Source organism: Chionomys nivalis, chromosome 13 (genome assembly GCF_950005125.1).
Source record: "Chionomys nivalis chromosome 13, mChiNiv1.1, whole genome shotgun sequence".
NCBI lineage: Eukaryota > Metazoa > Chordata > Mammalia > Rodentia > Cricetidae > Chionomys > Chionomys nivalis.
The window spans coordinates 51,280,395-51,302,558 of NC_080098.1; positions in this window are offsets into that span (position 1 = coordinate 51,280,395).

A 22,164-nucleotide genomic window follows, 5' to 3' on the forward strand; every position below is an offset into this window, starting at 1 on the left:
GACCGCTTACAAGAAAAAAAAAAAAGCAGTAAGGAACAGCCGCATCGCTAGCAGAGCCAATGTGAGAATGAGGCATATCCTACAAGGCTCTTCATGTAGCGAGTGGCTGAAGAGGCGAGGAGAGTTGGCGACTGCAGATGTTGAAATTGTGGCAGTGTTTTACAATGCTGATGTGCTATTTTCGATCCTGTCTCTTCTGGCTCTGATGTTAAGAACAGATAGAAAATAAATTTGCTGAGACGCCATGAAGCCAGCTTTGTTGTAAAATCCCTGGACTTGAGGGATCTTCTCCAGACTGATGACTTCGTGCCCCTCGAAGACCTCACAGAGTGGAGATGTTGAAGTCGATCTTCAGCATTAGACACCTGGGTGTGAGTTATGTGTCTAGTGCAGACAGCATGCAGTCAGCCACGAGGATCCACAGGTTCCACATGCTTGGATTTGCTCAATGCATGAACATGTACGTGCATGTACATATATGTACATATGTGTATATGCATACAGAAAAGTGTAAATGTTGTATCTGTATTGACATCATGTACAGACTTTTTTATTTGTGTGTGTACGTGTTGGTGTAATATACAGGTGTGTGTGTGTGTGTGTGTGTGTGCAGGCAAGAGGTCAACCTTGGTGTTGTTCTTAGGAGCAGGAATCTTGGTTTTGTTCTTTTGTTTTTTATTTTGTTTTGTTTTGTTGAGACCAGTGTCTCATTGAGACCTAGGACTTGTCAATCAGTTAAGTTACACTAGTTGGTCAGAAAGCCCCAAGGACTTGCCTGTCTCTAACTCACCTGCACCAATGCCCTTTACCTTCTAGACCATCTGGCCAGAGCCTCAGTCTTTTCTTTGTTGTCATGCACTAACAGTGCAGGTATCAACTATTTCCATGGTGCTGATGTTGTGACTGTGTGAAGCACACGGGAGGGTGTGCACAACTTCTGTGCTAATGTTACATCATCGCATACATGCAACTTACACATGACAGACTCTAGGATCCATGGAAATCTTGGAACTCATCATTGGTTGATCCTGGGGGTTGCACATACTCGCCTCTCTCTGCAGTAGATGGTGATACTTCAAAGCATCTCTCCCATCCCCCATGCCTGGGCCCAATCCTTCCCCTCCTATTCCCACCTTCAGGAGAGTACTGGCAGAAATCGGTTCTCAAGATCCTCTAGGGGAGTGCATGAAAGATGAAACCTCCTTTATTTACCAGAAAGATAAAGGAACCCCGGGGTTGAGTAAGATTCTCTATATTTAAATTGCTATGAGGAATCCCTTATTGTCTAATTTAAAAATTGTGGTAAAGTGCACACAGCATAAATCTGACCATTTTTACCACACTTTAGGTGCACAGTCCAGTGGCATTAACTACATTCGCATTATTTGGCAGCCATTACCACCATTTGCCTCCAGAACTCTATCTGTCCAAGTTGGACAGCACTGCTCATTCCCTCCTCCTCCAGGCCCTGGATATCTCCATTCTACTTCTCCACCTATGCAACTGATGGCCATTGAGACCCACAGCAGAAGACTCATACAGAGTGTCCTTTTGTGACAATGTTGCATCCCTGGTCATGTCCTCATGATTCCTCTGTGGTATACCAAGTCAGAATTGCCTTCCTTCCCAAGGCTGACCCATACTCTGTGGTGCGTGTTTCTGTATTTTCTTGACCCGCTCGCCCATCCAGGGGCCTTGGGAACTCTACCCTTGCTTCTTGTGTCCTGCTCAGTCCATGCTTATGTGTTCTCCTTTCCCCTGCACAAGGTTGTTATAAGAACACGGTGAGGGGGAAGATAAAGTTGTATTTGCCACTTGAATTTTCAAAAGACTTTAAACTGATAGTAGAGGCAATGGTTCCAGAAAAATAACTAACAAGTCTGGGGGTGGGGGGCAGGTCTTTGAGCTGGAAGAGTCTGAGATCTTTTTAAAACCACACACTCAGAGGGATGGAAGGCATCATAGTAGAAATGACCTGCGTATTAGCCATCTTTCTTCCACGTTGACAAAATACCCAAAATAATCAACTTAGAGAAAGTAAACTTGATTTTGACTCAGTGTTAGAGGTTTCTATCAATGGTTGCTTGGCTCATCGCTTTTGAACTGTAGCGAAGCAACACGTTATGGTGTACTTACGAAGAAGAGTTTTCCCCTTTAGGAGAACGAAAGGGTCCAGGATCTTAAGATCTCCTTCAAGGACATCTCCTCAGTGACTACGTCCTTCCACTAGGTTTCATGGACTGTAGCTCAGAGCTTTAGCATATGGAATACTGGCTGACGTTCATCTAAAACCAGCAGCCTAGGAGAATGAGATGTGGAGCCAGGTGTTACCGAGACACCCCCTCTCCAAATCAGGCACAGAACACCTTGGCTGCGTCAAGAAAGGTCTGGGAGAGTGAGGGAAAGGCAGTAGAGTTAGCTGGACCAGGGCCCAGTCACTGCTTCTTTCCCCACCCTAAATCCAGATTGAAGAAACTAAGGACTCCCAACTGCACTGTGGACCCAAGAACAGAGATTCTACTTTGCTTTCTGAGTATAGTTTGGATGGACACGGGCACATCTGAGGACCCATACATGTCCCCAAGCACATAGTTAAAGGGGGAGAATATGGAGTGTGGAGGAGACACTGTCAGAATGAGGGAAAGCAGAGAGTTCTCCATGGGCCAGGACTGTATTCTAAGTATGTACTCCATACCTAGGAGATGCCAGGAGGAGAAGGTGCCATGCTGGGACCACCATGCTATTCATGGCTCAGTGAAAACCACACTGGACAAGTGGTGGTCCTTCTACCATTCTTCAGTGTTCTATGAAGCCCTCAAAAGGTCACCTAGCTCCAAGGAAACTGGGGTGTTGAGTGGCTGGAAAGGTATGCCTATTCAAATGTATCCTGAATTGACAAGATAGCCATTGTTTTTTGTTGTTGTTGTTGTTTGTTTGTTTTTTTAAAAAAGGTTTTTTTAATCTGTTTTCTGTTTATTTATTTATTTTTATTTTTTAAGCTTTATTTCACATACGAGTGTTCTGAATGTACACCTGTGTGCTGGAAGAGAGCCTTAGATCCCATTGTAGATGGTCGTGAGCCACCATGTGGGGGCTGGGAATTGAACTCAGATCTCTAAGAGCAGCCAGTGCTCTCAACCGCTGAGCCATCTCTCCAGCCCAGCCATTGTGTTAAAAGGTAGAAATATGCTGTTAGGGAAATTTTCGTTATCTCTACCTGCCTTGCTTTGTTTGCAATAATCCAGGACCTGAGAGACAAAATGGCTGCTCTCCATTTATTTATCTGGACCCTGGGAATTTTCCTGGAATGCTGTGTGGCCCTAGAGACTATCCTCAGCCCCACAAACCACCTGCCACTCTTCCCACCTTGGGGGTTGTGGAAGCTCATGAGGCATACAAGGCTGAAGGGAGGGTGCATTTCTCCTGGCATTTACTGTCAGTTATGGGTGCCCTGGCAAAGTGCCATGGACTGGGAGCTAGCAGAAGTCATGGTATGATTCTGTTGCTGAAAGCCGAAGATCACGGTTCCAGCGTGCTGGGTTTTCTCTGAGACCTCTCTGTTGGTTTTTAAATTGCATCTCCCCTGTGTATCTCCACATGGTCTTCCCCTGTGTCTATCTCTGACATCTATTCTGACCTCAGCATGTAAATTTCGGAGTTTAGGGCTATACTGGAGTCAGAGTGTAGCTCAGACTAGGAGTCCTGTGTGAACTGAGGCTATGTGGGCAGAGTCTGCCCTACCTCAAGTCTCAATTCCTTGGGTTTCTTAGAGTAGATCTGACATTCTCTAAGAGCTGGTTAAAAAATGCGGGCTCTCGGGCACCACCCCAGGCACACTGAATTGGAATCTGCTTTGTGCCAGCATCCCCAGGGGACTCATCCACAATTAAAAATTGAGGAGCACCTTGAATTTCAAACAACCCCCCCACGCTTAAACTTGAAGGAATTTCACAATTCCGTTTTGGCCAAGCATGTTGAAATCTAGGCTTGCTGAACTCCTGCAGGGTGGAGCTGTACTGATGGGAGGCCTCTGGTGTAGCTAAGTTCAATTCATCTACTGTGCAGATAGCTTCTGTAGCCCAAACATTTGTAAGCCAGGAAGCTGAGAGCTGAAAGGAACTTGCAAGGAGCTGAGTGAGTGAACAAAGGATGGTCATTCAGCACAAAAGAACACAGGCGACATACGGGACACGTACATGGGATACAGCAGAGGCCCAGCCTTCTTATGCAGTGTGGTCTCTCCTTCCTCATTCCTGTTCCCGTCTCATCTCCTTTCCTATGCCCCACCACCTTCCACGCAAATGGTGGGAATTAGGAGCAACAAGCGTGAAGAAATATGTCTGTTCTGTATGTCTTGCTAGTCTGATACAAACTCTACCAGCATCATGTACATGGAAAGGAACTGACTGCCCTTGGCACCCTGCTTTTTCCACTTCAGGGCTACTTTTTGCCCTGCTGCAGTCTGTAGGATCTTCCCCATAGAACCCTCAAGACACTTGAACCAAAGAAGGTTCTTTACAGATCCCCAGTATCTCCTACACCCCTGCCACCCGTGTTCAGGCAAAGGAGCTGCAAACAAGAGCAGCTCCAAGTCTACCCAGAAGCAAAGTCTCACTGAGCACACCTCCAGTGTCGCTGGGATGAGGACACAGGACAAGGGACTGCTGAAGGTGGAAAACAATTCTAGAACCCACAGGGATGCCCAAGGACCATGTAGCCACTGCAGGAGTAACAATGTCAGGATGTGTCCATCCTGGGCACATCTAGCTAGGCCTTCATTTGGCTTGGGCAGGTGGCTATAGCAGAACCAGTCTCATCCCCAGTGTTGCCCTGCAGACACGGGATCTGTGATGGGAAAACCCAACACAGAGCCTTGAGGGGTGGGAAGGATGAGCCATGCAGTACTTGGCAAAAGAGGCAAACAGCTTGTGGAGCAAATCACTTCAATGCTTGCATCTAAGCCACATGAGTGTGAGGAGTTTATAGGAAGATTCTTTTTTCTTTTATTAAGATTTATTTATTTTTATTTTATATGTGTCAGTGTTTTGTCTGCATGTATGTAAGCATACTGCTTGTGTGCCTGGTACTCAGGGAAGCCAGAAGAGGGATCTGGATCCCCTGAAACTCCATGGAGTTCGAGATGGTTGCAAGCCATCATGTAGGTGGTAGGAATCAAACTCAGTTCCTCTACAAGAGCAGCAAACATCGTTAATGACTAAGCCATGTCTCCATCCCCTAAAGATTCTTTTTAATGGTGTCTTTTCCTAAGAAAAAAAAGACAGCATGCTTGGATGAATCCCAATAGAACCTGGCCTGTAATCTGGCCACACTGCCCCCAGTGTAGAGGCAGAGGCATGGTACTTCTCAGTCACGTGAACTGTCCTGGCTCAGTCCAAAAAGCATTCTCCCCTGACCTGGAACCTTTTTCTTTTTACAGGAAATCACCAGCTTTTAGCTCCTTTGCCTCTGAATACAGGCATGACCAACATGTGGTAACATCAGGCCACCCTGAAAATTCCATGAAATACAACTACGCCTTCTTCTTGCAGAAGCCCTTTCAGTATCTGTGGGGCGTCATCCCAGGACACTCCTCAGATCCAAAACCATTGGTCCCATTTCTGCCATTGGTCTAGTATTTAAGCAAAACAAAACACTCATAGCATGAGGGAGAACGTCTCTTTCTATAGATTTTTCCCCTCATTTAAGCCATCGCCAGATGTAATAAAGCTTTGTTTATAACTGTCATTCAGGGGACCAATCTGAGGGACACCTTGGATACCAAGATTTGTGGATTAAGTTTTTTCTATAACACGGCATACTGCTCCCCAATAACCTATGTACACCCTCCCTTACACTTTAAATCACCCGAGATCATTTACAACCCATAGCACAATGCCAGTGTTTTGCAGACAGAGGTGTGGGGAATGACAGGATATATCCGTTCAGCTCAGAAGCAGCTGGATGTTTCAGTCTGTGACTGGTTAAATCTGTGGATGCAGAGCCCATGAATATGGAGAGACAACTCTGCATTCTGTAAGCTACAAAGTAATAGAATAATGAACCCATGCCTGCTGGGTTCACATATGTCCTTCCATGTATTATAGCCACTCGCTGGGAAGAATGTGTGAAAGAGGCAAAGCCTCTGAGGAGTGTGGCCGACCCTTCAGTGCTGGGTGAAGGAAGAGGAGGAAGGGAAGACTCCAGGGAGAATGATGCCATTGCTGATAAATGCAGAGAGCCTGTTGACGTTATCCCTTGCTTACTGTTACTGGAAGAATGAGACACTCTATTAGGGTGGCTGGAGACTTGGAGTCAGACTGCCTGGGTTCTCGTGCCTACTCTGAAGTCACGCACATGTGGCTCCCATTAGCCTTAGTGTTTTCTGAAGGGAATTAGGATGGTAACATAACTCTCATCCCATTTGTTACAGAGAAGGCTCAGTAAGCTGTCAGGTGTGAATGGGGCCAGTACCTTGCTGGGTAAAGGAGCCAGCCAAAGAAACACATTTTGACCCTGAAACCTGAGCCAAAGAAACACACCCTGGCCTTGAAACCAGAGCCAAAGAAACATACTCTGCCCCTGATGAGTTCAGCACAAAAACCAACCAACCCCTGAGCAGGAAAACTAACCAATCCCTAAACAAGACATCCAGCCAATCTCTGAGCTTGTCCAAGCTCAAGGATTGAAATCCAACCAATTCCCACCCTGAAATTCTTCACCCTGGAAAAATTCCGCCTCTACGAAGCCCTATATAAACCCTGTGCCTGTTCGGTTTGCTGTTGCCCTTTTCCACCGTGGCAGAGGAGGCTCCTCTCTCTCCCAATAAATCTCTCGAATGAGGTTTGGATGAGACCTTGCTCTGGAGCAGAGAAGAGCAGAACAGAGCTGTTACACTGCAGAGCTCTGAGCAGAGCTGTAATAACCTCGCAGGGGAAACCAGGGCAGAACTGTTTGTTATATTGGGGGACCCTTTCCCTGGAGCAGGGCTGTAAGCTGCTATGCTTACAGTGACTTTGGTATTCCTTGGCTTCCCGCTGCCAGGACACTTTTCCATCTGAGCTGCAATGCTTACACACTTGTCAGTCATGTGTTATGTGCTCCCAGACATTTCTTCCTCTAGACAAAGGCATCCTCAGCAAATGCAAATTAATGGATGGCAATGATGATACCTGCGACACTGTGACCTCTGTGGCTACTTATTCACATCTCCTAATTAGGACAAGGGTTTTAGAAGGACTCAGACAGGATCTACAAAAGGGCAAAAACAATGCTTTATTCAGACATAATTGGCACTTAATAAATATTTGTTGAGCATGTGCTGGATGGATGAATGAATGAATGAATGAATGAATACTGCTGCCTTCGAGCTTCGAGTTTTTTTTTTTAACCAATTAGGTGTGCAAGGAGATGATATGGGTTTCTCATTCATTCTCTGGTTATTAAAATATTTGTCTCTTCTCTGCCGAAGCCCAGGAAGCAACTTGAGAGAGCAACAGAAACTTATCGTCTACAGACTTAGGTGTTCTAAAAAGGATGAGGGGGGCTGTTAGGACAGGATGAGGGGAGCTGAGGATTGTTTGATACTGCAAATAACGTTTTTGATCCAAAAATATCTACAGAACGCTTCACTTTGTAGTTTTAAAGTTGTTTTTGTTAACGAATACAGAAGTTAAAAACACCCACTGAGATATCTATCCTTCTTCCAAAAGCCAGGGCTAGAAGCAAACATAAACACGGCTGTGATTGATGTTACTTTATCATATCCAGGCAATCCACACCCCGTCTGTGTGCTCTCCAGCTTAAGAAGTCAGGGAAAGCACTGTAGGATTTCTTTCCCTACCCTACCAAGGACCAAGCAGTTCCTTACATTTCCTTTGTGACAGGAGGCACGATGGACTGAGTGTGTCCCTTTGTGTAGGTCTCTCTAGTCCCTGTGACTATAGCAAACTATCAAAGGTGGGTGATTAGGAAGAAAGGAGGTCGAATTGGCCTATGGCTCTGTCGGTCCAAAGTCTGGATGCCTATGTCAGCTCATCACTAGTGAGCTGATAGCTCACGGGAGATGACGTCACAGTAGTGAGAGTGGGGAGGGTAGATGAGGGTAGCTAGGCCTGTTCTCGTTTCATCTATTTTCTCTTTCCTTCTTTTGTCCCACCCCCTCTTTGAGATAGGGCGTTGCTACATAGCTCAGGCTGGTCTCAAGTTCTTCCTGCCTCAGCTTCCCGAGTGTTGGGATTTTAGATGTTCACCACAAAACCTGGAAGGCTTGTCTCTATTTTATTTTTATTTAATCTTATTTCACGTGTATTGGTGTGAGGGTGTCAGTTCTTGGAGTTACAGGCAGTTGTGAGCCGCTATGTGGGTGCTGGGAATTGAAACCTGGTCCTCTGGAAGGGCAGCCAGTGTTCTTCACCACTGAGCCATCTCTCCAGCCCCCCTTATTTTATCTTATTTTTTTATTTTTTAAAAGACTGTCTTGTGAGAGTCATCAAGTTAGGGGTCCCATGTGAGCTGCATCAACCCCCACTCCCAAGGCACACCACAGATGACTGACGATCTCCATGGAGCCTGACTTCTTGACAGTTCACCGCCTTGTCTGCTAATGCTGCCGCCTGAAGGCTGGGGACAGATCACATCCCAACTACAGCAATGGATTTATTTATCTGTTTTTATTGCTGAGCATTTCGAGTTGCACATGAGCAGAGAAGGCGACCAGACAGAAGCATGCCGAACAGAGTGAAAACTACCAAGTCACATCTTGGCCTGGCAGCGCCAGATGCCAGTGGCGTGAGATCAGCAAGTGGTGATTTCTGATAGCGTCTTTGAGAGTGGAGCCAGCCTGTCTGATCCGAGCGAACAGTTGGATTCCCGGCTTTTTATTTATGGTTCCCCCATCTCATTTCCAGGCATCACGAGCAGACAGTGACCATGATTCTCCATTAGTCCTTTCTCAGGAGGGTCAGCAGATGCAGTATTTCTTGGAGAATGATTGGCCAGTTTCTTAAAAACTTTCTTTGATTCCAAGGGCTGTAGCCACCTGCAGTGCCCACTGGCATTGCTCACATTGGGCTATCATCACAGAGAAGTCCTTGCGTTACCCGAACAGTCGGTGCACGTGCAAGCTTGTGGAACAGTAATGATTAAACCGAAGAGACTCTGTCCATTTTCTTTAGACTTCAAAATTCACTCACCCAGATTTCACCCTCTCAGAGGAGATTTGAAGATGTAGTCTCCAGATTCTTATAATATTGAAACGCCAACATACAGATGTTTAAATCCTCCCTTCAAATGTCTGCTTGGACTTTCCAGAAATAAATTAACACTCACACACATGAACCCAAAGAAAAACATATAGTTATCCTCCTGGATATTAACCTTCATCAGGCGATGAAAGGAGACAGAGACAGAGACCCACATTGGAGCACTGGACTGAAATCCCAAGGCCCAAATGAGGAGCAGAAGGAGAGAGAGCACGAGCAAGGAACTCAGGACCGCGAGGGGTGCACCCACACACTGAGACAATGGGAATGGTCTATCGGGAACTCACCAAGGCCAGCTGGACTGGGTCTAAAAAAGCATGGAGACTCGCTGAACATAGCGGACAATGAGGGCTGCTGAGAAGTCAAAAACAGTGGCACTGGGTTTTGATCCTACTGCACGTACTGGCTTTGTGGGAGCCTAGGCAGTTTGGATGCTCACCTTACTAGACCTAGAAGGAGGTGGGAGATCCTTGGACTTCCCACAAGACAGGGAACCCTGACTGCTCTTCGGGCTGCTGAGGTAGGGGGACTTGATTGGTGGACGGGGAGGGAAATGGGAGGCGGTGGCGGGGAGGAGGCAGAAATCTATAATAAATAAATAAATTAATTAACTTAAAAAACTCACATACGGCGTCTCTTCTATAACGATAAAATGTAGAGGGAAAATATGATTCTAAGGAATTTAGGCAAAAGAGAGAGAATTGATGCTTTTTGTTACTAAGGATGAGATAGAACTTGCTCCTGGGATAACTGGGTTCAGGATTCAAGCGTTCCTGACTCCCCTCTTTCTTCTCTACTTCTTTATATATTTAATCCTCTTCTCTTTTAGCCTTGGTTGCAGTTTATGGACATTTAAACTGGATCTTACCTGCTGAGGGGTCAGATGCCCATCGTCTACTCAGTGGTAAAATCAGGAAGATTGCTAATGGTAATTCTGTTCTTAACAGAATGGGAAAGACATTCTCCCAAGGGAGAACAGCACGTGTCTTGTTAAGTGCTAATTGTCTCAAGTAGGTGATGTCTTTTTATTCTGTATTTTGATATTGTAGTATCTGAGGGTCCTGCTGATGTAAAAGGACTGCCCCTCTCAGGCCTAGCCATTTTCTTAAGAACATCAACAATTTACCAGCCAGTTCCCATTTCATATGTAAACCTATAATCCAGAGCCCATGCCCCAGTTAACCTCTCTGTCAGACTCTTAAGGGTGACTGTTAAGGGAAGCATTAGTTGTCAAGTTGACATTCTTGGGAAGAGGGAATCTCAGCTGAGGAATTAACTATCAGGTTAGCCTATGGGCTTGGCTTTGAGGGCATTTTCTTGACTGATAATTGATGTGGGAGGGGCCAGCCCACTGTGATGGTAGCATCCCTGGGCAGGTGATCCTGGTAATGTAAGAAATCAGGCTGAGCAGAGGAGAAACAGCCAGTAGGCAGTGTTGCTCCAAGCCCTCTGCTTCAGTTCTGGCCTAGAGTTCCTGCCCAGAGTTCCCTGCACTGTGGACTACAACCATAAGATGAAATAAACCTTTGCTCCCCAGTCGCTTTGGTCTTGGTGTTGGCCATGGCAGCAGAAAAGTAAGACAATAGCAAAACCCTGTCCCAAGACAGCAACACAGAACCCCATTTCTTCCTAACATGAACACTATGTGATATAATGTTACATACCTGCTATGCGTTTAATGCTACCTGTCACTGATTTAATGTTCTTACACTCTAAATGAATTTCAGCATGACCAAGTATAATATGGCCATATCCCCAGATTTTAATGTCACACACTATAATATGTTCTCATGCTAAAACAAACTGACAAGATTTAGGTGCCATTAAGAAAACTGATGTTTAAAATAAAACAAATAAGTGACAAAATAATCTTTAAAACATTACTCACTGGTATCCTTACAACTTTGAAGCAGGTATGATATTTCTTTTATTATTTATTTGTTTATTTATTATTTATTTAGGTTTTTTTTTTTTTTTGACATAGGGTTTCTCTGTGTAGCCTTGGCTGTTCTGGAATGTCCTCTGTAGATCAGGTTGGCCTTGAACTCATAGAGATCCACTTGCTTCTTCCTCGCAAGGGCTGGAATTAAAGGCGTGCGCCTCCACCACTAGGCCAGGTACCGCATTTCTAAGACTAACTTATAACTTAAAATCCCCCGACGAAGACATGGACAGACACGACCACATTCAGATGGGGGAAAGTACAAGAGATTCACCACAAAGAGAGTTAAAGATGACTGACAACATGGCAGAGCAGAGATAATTGTGCACACATATGTCAGACAAAAGAGTAACGTTCCTAATGTAAGAATAAAATAAGGAAAATGGCCCAGTAAAGACTAAAGATACAAGCGGATGGCTTTCAAGGAAGAGAAAAATTAAGGACTAAGACTAACAGGCAAACCTTGGCAGGAGGCTGTGTCGGGATACTTCATGGCTGCAAGCAAAGAGCACTTACCTAACATAAATGGGAGGGGTCTGCTTTTACATTTCCGCACAATGAAAAACCGGGAACAGGTGGGGAGGAGCCCTGCTGGCTCAACCTCAAAATAACACCACAGGGCTGAGGTGGCAGTGTGGGGCGTCTCCTTCTGCGGATTCAGCTTCCCAAGTTAGTCATCATCAGATGAAATATAGAGCCATACGCAGTTGTCCTTCAGTATGTAATGGGAGGACTGACTCCTTGAGCCCCACAGTCTGTGGATGCTCAAAAGTATTACAGAAAGGGCCAAGCTGTTTGTCCGAAAGTTGCACATTCTTCTGTGTGCTTTCAATATCTCTAAAAGGCTTTCAGGAGCCGCTATGATGGAAACAGCCTGTGACTAGTTGTTTTGTTGTGTTGTTTAAGGAAAGCTGTAAGGAGAATGTTCATCTGTCTGGAACCCACGTGGCTTTCCCCTCACGGCTTACAGTGTGTGGTGGGTTGGATCAGATGTGGAACTTGGGGGAATGGAGTGTTCCCTCCAAGACAGAGAGCAGCTTACCTTGGGTTTAAAGAATGGTTGGTTGGGAGAGGGTTGAAGGGGAGGGAGAGGTATGGAGGGGAGCAGAGAAAAATGTAGAGCTCAATGAAAATATTAAAAAAAAAATAGAAAAAAAGAAAAAAAAGAATGGTTGGTTGGGGCTGGTATAGGAACAAAACACTGTTGGGATTGCTACTATAAATCTCAGCAAACTTCTCTTGGTGTCGCTCGTAAGAACTGTGTTCCAGGGGACTGGAGATGGCTCAGTGGTTAAGAGCATGTATTGCTTCCAGAGGGCCTGAGTTTGGTCCCAGAACCCTAGTTAGGCACCTCATAGCTGCCTGCCTGTAACTTCAGCTCCAGGAACTATGGCATCCTATTCTGAACTCATTGGTACCTGTATCCAGTGGCATACACACACACACACACACACACACTTTTTAAATATTAAAAACTAAACAAAACAAACAAATCAAACCCAAAAATCTATATTCCGTGACTGCCTCTAGCTGCTACGGAGGTTAAGTTATTGAAGATTGAGAAAACACAAGGACTTCCCACATGTGGCTAGGTTTCTAAAGGAAGGGCATCTATTTTTAAGAGTTATTTTCACCTCTTAATTATGTGTCTACTTGTGAGTCTGTTCACATGCACGCAGGAGCCTGTAGAGTCCAGGCGAGGCATCACATCCCCTGGAGCTAGAGCTTCAGGAGAACATGAGTCTTGCGCTGTAGGTGCTGGGGGAACTGGGTTTGGATCCTCTGCAAGGTCAATACACCCTCTTGACTACTAAGCCGGAACTGGGTTTGGATCCTCTGCAAGGTCAATGCACCCTCTTGACTACTAAGCCATTTCTCCAGCCCCAGCAGGGCCAGTCCTGAAGGTGGTACTTGCAACCTTGAAGAGCTTTGGCTGCTTACTGTGTTTCTCAACAGAGCACTTTCTACATTTGAGGATAAACAATTCTTCATCAGGAATATTATTTGTTAAGCCTCGGAGCACTTATAATCCTGACCCCATGACACTGAGTGCAAATGTGTTAGTTGGCTTTCCACTATAGCAAAATACCATTGGGAATCAACTTAAAAAGAGGAAGGTTTATTTGGACTCATGGTTTCAAAGATTCAATTCATTGTGGGTCTGCCTGTTATTGCGGTAACAGAATGCACCATGGTGGAAGTGAAGGAAACTGCTCACCTCCTGGTTGCTAGGAAGCAAAACGGAGAAAGAGACCAGAGTTCTCAGATTCCCTTTACTTTTTTTTTTTCATGTTTATGTCTGTGTGCCCAAGTGTATGTGTGTGCATCACACGTGTGCAGAAGCCCTCAAGGCCAACACTTTTCTAACAACTTTTGGAAGCTTAATCACGTGATCCATCCATCAGTTTAGTTCCTCAGTATACACCCAAAAGTGTGTGTGGGGGGGAGAAGTATGTACACAGTAGCCACAGGTAGAATTGGCATGAATGTTCATCAGTTCATCATCTAACACGAGTTAGAGTTAGAATAGTGCATGGTGGTGTGGGCGTATAGGGGAGTATTATTCAGCTATAAAAAGCTATGAAATGTTGACCCATAACACAAGATGGGAGAGCCTCAAAACAACCGCATTCTGCGACACCAAATCATTTCAAACACTTGAAACAACTGAGCAGGCGAATTTACACGAATGGAAACTGATTGTCAGCTTCTGAAGGCAGGAACACGGAAGGAACTGAGAGTAGCTACCTCGGGAATATGTGATTTTTACTTTGAGGAAGTTGCGTAATTTAAAAAATTTCATTTCATGTTACTTGAGTTTCAATCGAATTAGCAGAATAAACACAGTTTCCTTTGGTCTGGCATCTTCCGTAGAAGGAAGCAAGCTCCATACCTTTTGCAAGCAAGTGCAAAGATACATGGACAAGAATAACTGGCAGGAGCCGGGCGGTGGTGGCGCACGCCTTTAATCCCAGCACTCGGGAGGCAGAGGCAGGTGGATCTCTGTGAGTTCGAGACCAGCCTGGTCTACAAGAGCTAGTTCCAGGACAGGCTCCAAAACCACAGAGAAACCCTGTCTCAAAAAACCAAAAAAAAAAAAAAACCAAAAAAAAGAATAACTGGCAGGGCATGGCCGTGTTTATGGTGGGAATGGGTAAAATTCCTTAAATCTTATCAGGGTTTTACTTTAGTTATGTGCTTTCCCTAGAATCTTAGGGACCCCACAGAGCTGGAGTGGATTTTAACACACGGTGGAATGTAAGCGCAACTTCAAAAAACGAAAGACACTGAATAAGGGAGAGTTGGACTTAGATTGTAGGAGAAGGCGGCGAGGGCGGGGCTGTGTAAGTGCTGCAGTCTTGGTCCCCTTGTCCTTACTGTGGGGTGTGGCACCTGGCACCTGTCATAGTGCACAACTGTTGTAGCAGGGACAGTTCCTGCTGTCGGTGACTGTGGGACTGCTAAACTCTGCTCTGACTTTCTTTAGAGACGCTCTGGGACCTGCATTTGAACTCAGTGGCCTCTTGTTGTCCCTTTCCAGTACCTTCTGCACTTCCTGACTCCCAGATAATCTCGGTGTTTAATGCTAGCTCCAACTTCCTGCAACTTCCTGGCACTGATCTACTTTGGTTAATTTCGGTTGTACTGTACTAGTGGGAATAATTGCTCAGCTCTGCTTGGGGTTGTGGGCAGAGCCATGGCATGTGATGGACACTTGGGTGGTCCACTCTTTCCCACTCCGCTGGACAGCCTGTTAAACACTGGAGATGGTCCCAGAACAAAGAATATTCTCTCCACCAAACAGAACATTTGGTATCTGAGAAGCTGCAAAGCTGCCTGTTCCATGACGCAGGCCAGGCCAGGTACTCAATTATTCACTTTCCCCAGGGAGAAAGGAGATACTCCATCTCTCATCAGTGCACGGAATGTTCCAACTTCCAGGATGGCTGCTTGTTGTATTAATTACTGCTTAGCATCTTAGCAAAGATGCGATCTGAGGCTGGGAGGATGGCATGAGGCTAAAGAGATACCCGAGGCGATAGTGGCACATTTTAGTGCGACTGCTGGAATCCACTCCAGCTCTGTGGGGTCCCTCAGTTCATCCTCAGCTAACCTGGTATGAGCTCTGCTCAGACTCCAACACAAACTTGCTTCCTCACTAGTAAAAGGTAGGGTAACTTTGACCCATCTCAGGTCCCTTCAAGAAATCAAAATGAGATACTGGATGAGGATATATTTTTTAAAAAAAATTTTCTCCCTCCTGCCTTCTCTCTCCCCCTCCCTCCTCATCTCTTTCTCTTCTTCCTTCCTTCCTTCCTTCCTTCCTTCCTTCCTTCCTTCCTTCCTTTCTTTCTTTCTTTCTTTCTTTCTTGTTTGTTTTTCGAGACAGGTTTTCTCTGTGTAACAGCCCTGACTGTCCTGGATCTTGCTTTGTACACCTGGTTGGCCTTGAACTCACAGAGATCCGCCTGCCTCTGCCTCCCAAGTGCTGGGATTAAAGGCGTGTGCCACATCACATAGTCTGAAACCTTCTTTTCTGAAATGCTCTAGACCAAGTATTTTGATTTGAGACTCCTTTACATCCCTAGATATTAGAACACTTGCATATACATGCTGAGATGTTTTGAGGACGAGCCCCATTTCTATATACTAAATGTATGCCTGTTCTGTTAGCAACACAGAAGCAAGGCTAAAATGTACCCTGTATACCAGAAACACAACCAATCAATGCACTTTGTGATAAATAATGTATCCATAGAACACTCTAGGAACTTAAAATGTTACTAACATTGGTCATCAGCAGTGAGGACAGATAGGAGTGGCCTGGGGGTGCCCTAGTGAGCATTGGGTGGACAGTGAACCTTAGTGAGGATGGTGAGGATGCTGTGAGCCTTAGAGAGGAGGCGGAGGAAGATGATGTAAGCCTTAAAGAGGGTAAATAAGATGCTGTGGGGAGCTGATCATCAATTGAGTGCACAGCATCATGTATGTGCAAAATGCCACTGGGTCAAATACTTTAAATAGCTAACTTAGTAAACTTTTTATATTGTATAATTTTTGCTACAGTTTTTAAAAAGCTTCAAAAATGTTACAGTTGAATTTCTGTTTCCATCTATAACCAGTCAGCTAAAGATCAGACTGGTTTTTGTCTTAGTAGTAACTATTAATGCTGAGTGCATTTTGTTTTAGACAATGTCTATTTGAAGACACCAACAGCAAATGAAAGCAGTAGAGCTTCAAGGCCAAGGTCCCAGGGGAAAGGCAAAGCATTGAGCTAAGTTAACATGCTCTATTTTCCCCCCGGAGGATAAAGATGGAAGACCCCTAGCACAAGATGGATTATAAAGCTACAGTGATGAATTTAGTGTTAGTATGACACGGAGTGGGAGAAAGCCCAATAATGGAAGAGAGCAGGGAGTTAAAAACTAGCATGCTCTGTCTTGATGGATATAGATAGGTAGGCAGACAGACAGACAGATAGGTGATAAGTAATAACTGACAGCTAGATAGATGATAGGTGATAGATGGATGGGTGGATAGATAGAAAGAAAGATGGAGAGAGGGGAGAGAGAGAGAGAGACAGAGAGAGAGAGAGACAGAGAGAGAGAGACAGAGAGAGAAGAAAGAATGAGGGGGGAGAGATGTTTAGTTGGGGGCTTCACCCCAGCCCCCTGGCATCCACTTTGGAATGTTGGGTGGAAAGTTCCATGGCAAAGCCCCCTCCCCTGGGAGTTGCCTCTGTCCAAACTCCACCTCTGAGAAAGCCTGTCACATGGTGACCCCTCCCAGGGAAGTTCAAGACCACTCCCACAGAGCTATTTAAACTGCCCCCCAGAGAATGAACATGTGGTCTCCCCTTTTGCCTCCCTAGTGGTCATTCTGGTTCTCCCTTCCCCCTTTCCATGTTTTCCCGGGAACCACCTGGGAGCACTGGCACCCACTAAACCTGGGCCTTTTTTAAAATTTGGTCTGATCTGGTTTGATTTGGGTTATTCCACTGGCAAAGAGACTTGTCGGTCAGAAGAACAATGATAGATAGAGTAGAGGTAGCACTCCATATGTGTGGGGAACAGAATACATAGGTCAACCGACAAACACAGAGAAAAGGGCATCTCAAGCCCCTCCAACTCACAGCACACACATCTGTTCCACATGGATCAGACTTAACCAACGAGAAGAAAACAACACAATTCCTGGAAGGTATACATGAGAAAGCTTCATGGAAAAAAAACATCTCTTAAACAGACTCAAAGAAAAAAGCCATTTTGGACTGTATTAAAGTCCAAAATGATTTGTGTTCAGCAAAAGACACCATTGGGGAGAATGAAAAGGCAAGTCAGAGTTGGAGAACATATTCAAAATAAATGGGCAAATGATTCATAACTAGAATACATTCTTAAAAATTTTATAAAGGAATAAGAGAAAAATTCAGAACTTTTGAATTGAGTGAAAGAGTCTAGCAGACATGTTACCAAAGAAGATACCCAATTAGGCAACCAATATGCAAAATGTTATACATACAAATTAAAACCACAATGACATACTCTTGAAATACATCTAAAACAGTAGCAGAAACTGAGAATATTTTTCTGAGCAGAATGTCCAGGAACTGGATGCTCAAATGCTGCTGTTGGGAGCTTTTTGTCAATTAATTGGGAAAATTGTGGCCAACACAATTGTTGAATTTCTAAGCACACAGTTAAACAAAATCCTGATATCCCTGTACCAGGTGACATGTTCAAGAGAGAGTCCAGCTGTGTTATTTGCAGCAGCCCCAACCTAGAAACAATATAGAACTCCATGAAAACTGGAAACAAGCCAGTTGTTGCTGGTACATGCCTTTAATTCCAGCACTCAAGAGGCAGAGGCAGGAGGATCCACACCTTTAATCTCAGCACTAGGCAGAGGCAGGCAGATAGATCTCTGTGAGTTCGAGGCCAGCCTGGTCTACAGAACAAGTTCCAGGACAGGCTCCAAAGCTACACAGAAAAACCCTGTATCGAAAAACAAACAAACAAAAAGTAAAAAATGTGTAAACAAATTAGATTATTTGTTTTGTTTTTGTTTTTTGAGACAGTCTTTCACTGTGTAGCCCTGGCTCTCCTGTAACTCAGTCTGTACTTGCAAAATATTTTACTAACTGAACTATCTCCCTAGTTTTTAGCGACTATTTTTAAAAGATCTATTTTATGATGTTTTCAATTATGTGTCTCTGTGTGGGTATATATACATAAGTGCAAGTGCCCACAGTAGCCAGAAGAGGGTGCCAAAGCCCAGGTAACTGGGTTACAGCATTAGTGAGTCAGTGAGCCATCTCTCCAGTCCCAATACTGTTTCTCATAATATTGCCTTAATTTCTTGCAGCTGGATTATTATTTATATACTGAAAACTTATCAAAGTGTCATTTTACATCAATCCAGACATTGATTCATGAAGTTAGAAAAGTGGTTTAAAAAACAATAGACCCAACAGTTTCACCATTGTAACAATCGTGTATGAAAAGCCTACCATTTAGTCTCCTCTCCTATAGTTGCTTTCAAGGTTGGTAAAAGACAGTAACTGTTTACTTTTGTCACATTGATGGAGCTTATTACTAGGGGTCCTAAACCAAAGTAACAGATCAAACTAAAAGTTGCAGAGAAAATGAAAATACATTTCTAAAGGAGGAGATAAGCCTTATCAGGGAGCAACAGCTTTCTTTAGCCGAACATTCACGGGCAAAGTAAACTAAGCCCTGCGAACCTCACTTTCCCCCTTAATGGAAGGCCAATCCTAAACACACACACACACACACACACCATACTCTAACTTAGAGATCAGATCTTCTTGTTACCTATTCGTATCTTAATTAGGGACCCAGGACATCCTGAGGCCCACAGAAAAATCCCTATGCAAATTCTCCACTATTTAAGAAATTTCCACAGAAGAACAAATATTTCTTCTGCCCGTCCCCATTAAAAACCCTGAGAGCACCTTCCCTTCCCTTTTGAAAATGGGGAGGCTTTCCTGGAAAGTATATAGTCTCCGTGCTTTTCCCTAAGCCCAGACATGAATAAAACTATCTCTAGTAACCTCTGCTTCAGTCGGACTAGTAGTGGTGGGACTCCTGGAACTAGTAACAGGGGCAAGGATGCAGAAAACGGAAATGAATGATACACAAACTGACCCTGAGTCTTTGCAAAACCCCAACAGGGAGGGACAAAGAGATGAACAAATCTTCTGGACACACAACACACGACTCGGTTGATTTCCTGTATACTGACAGTAAACACCGTGTAAAGAACATTAGATCTGCTGAGAAAAAAACTTGAATAGACAACTCTCTATAAAGATCTTCCAATGGACAAGAACTACACGAAAAATTCTTTTCCTGTTTGTTTTTTTATTTGTTTTTTGTTGTCAAGACAGGATTTCTCTCTGTAGCTTTGGAGCCTGTCCTGGAACTTGCTCTATTGTAGACCAGGCTGGCCTCGATCTCACAGAGATCCACCTGCCGCTGCTTCCTCCCAAGCACGGGATTAAAGGCCTGTGCCACCACCACTCTACAGGAAGACTTCTCAGCATTGCTAATAACCAGGGCAGTGAAAATCCAGCTTCCAGTTTTCTCATACCTGCTAGGGTGATATTCACAGAAATAGAATCTTTCACCAGACTTGGTGAAAGTGTGGAGAAGGGTAAACACCTATATGCTATGAATAGCAATGTAAGATGGTGTATTGCAGCAAGAAACCTTAGCAGGTCCTGCAAAAGAAGGCATCATCCAACCATATGACTCTGCCATCCCATTGCTAGGTGTATACTGGAAGGAAAGGAGATGGGTGCTGTAGGACCCAGCCACGACCAGCTCAATAGAGGCCTGAGTCTCAGTAGTTTACCCTGAGGCAATACCTGGTTCCAAGAAAGACCACAAACAGACTACCCTATCACCATTCAGGAACAGACCGTCCAAACAGAATTTCTAATGTTCCAATCACTGTAGATAGGATCACCGCCAGCACACATTCACCAGGACACCCTAGACAAATGTCAGCCAATCAGGGGTTCTTAGAAATCCCTCACCAGTGTGACCCCAGTGCTCTCCTTTGGTTGAGAATAACAGTGGCTAGTAATGACAATTATTAGCATTCAAAAAATTACTGAAAATAATCCATTCTAGAAGTCTCCCAAGTCCTCCCTACAATAACACCACTTGTGCTTACATGCATTTAAAAATGTCTTTTCTTTTTCTTTTTTCTTTAAGTAAGAAAGGGCTAGCCATAAAACAGTCTTGGCTCCCATACTTTCCGAAGTAGACTTTACTCTGTGGTCCACAGTAAACAGTGAGAGAGCAGGGCTTCTCCACAAAGGAGCTAATGAGCTCTCTTTGGATGTGACCCTGAAACCCACTGCATTTGAGAGCAGAACTTTAGCTCATTTTATTTTGTTTATTTTTACATGCATTGGTGTTTTACTCGTATGTTTGTCTGCCTGAAGATGCCTTATACCCTGGGACTGGAGTTATAGACAGCTGTGAGCTGCCTTGTGAGTTCTGGAAATTGAACTTGGGTCCTTTGGAGAAGCAGTCAGTGCCCTTAACAACTAAGCCACCTCTCCAGCTCCCCACCCTGCCTAACCCTAAAGCTCAGCTTCCTCAAAAAGGCACTGTGTTCAACAGCTTCAGTCACTCTTGACAAATGTAGAGAAAACACTCTTTAAGGTACACTTAATTTTGACTCTGGTTTCAGTCTGTGGTCCATTGGCTCTGCTGTGTGGGGTCTGTGATAAGACAAGGCATCATGATGAGAACATGTAAGAGAATGAAACAAAATATTCACCTGATTGTGGGAAAAGGAGATAGATAGATAGATAGATAGATAGATAGATAGATAGATAGATAGATGATAGATAGATAGATAGATAGATAGATAGATAGATAGATAGATAGATCCAACTCCTAGCGACCTCACTTGACTTACTCCTACTTGTCCCACTTCTGACACCATCACCCAATAGCACTGCATTTCAGCAGCAAAGACTTCAGTCCAAAGGCTTGGGGACACCCTTCTTTCTTTCTGGGGACTGTGACTTGAGCATCCTTCTGGCTAAGCAGCCAAAGAGTGGATTAGTGCACTGCTAACTGTCAGAAAACACAGGTTATTCAGTGACAGTTCTGAATGATTCCTGTGATCTTTTCATATTAAAAAGCTGTCCCTAGGGCACTCAAAGGAACTATCCTCTCGGCTTTTGTAGGTAGCTGGTTCCCACAGTGACCCTTGACTTTCAGAAGCACTATGATCAGCTTCATGGGCTTTAGGAAGAATGAATGTGTGTTTGTATATAAAGTGCTAGACCCCAAACTAAAACTCACAATAGAGAAAGGATGGCTTTTCTTTCTCCTCTAGTCTATAGCTTAGATTGAACAAGGCTTGATTCTCCAGTCATGTTATAAATTCCCCAAATACAGAGACTCCAATCCAGCTCTCCTTCCTCCCAGCAACCCTGACCTCATAAAAGCTTCCTTGTCTGCTTTTTAAGAATTCTGTGAATAAAGCTAAGATACTAGTGTGTTTTATGTGCATCTTTATACTGTGAGGTGTCTTTTTTACATGCAAACATAAAAGCATTTGTCATGGATGGGGAAATCACAGAGGTGACACCCTGCCAGTCCTGCAGCTAACACCTGCCTGTGTGTTTCATTCCTTCCAAAGGGGATTTTTAGTCAGTTAATACAATAGTGTGCTTTTTTATGACCTTTGTACACATTCTTGTCATTGTGCTTTGGTTATATTTGCTCCTTTATCACCCTGTCTGATTCTATTGGCTCCTTCCTTTTCTCCAAATAGTCATGTTGCGTGTGTGTGTGTGTGTGTGTGTGTGTGTGTGAAAGAGAGAGAGAGATGCATTCTGTGAGAAAAACATGTGATATTTTTCTTTATCTCTCCCATTATCCTTTCTTGTTCTCTTTTTCCATTTTAGAACTC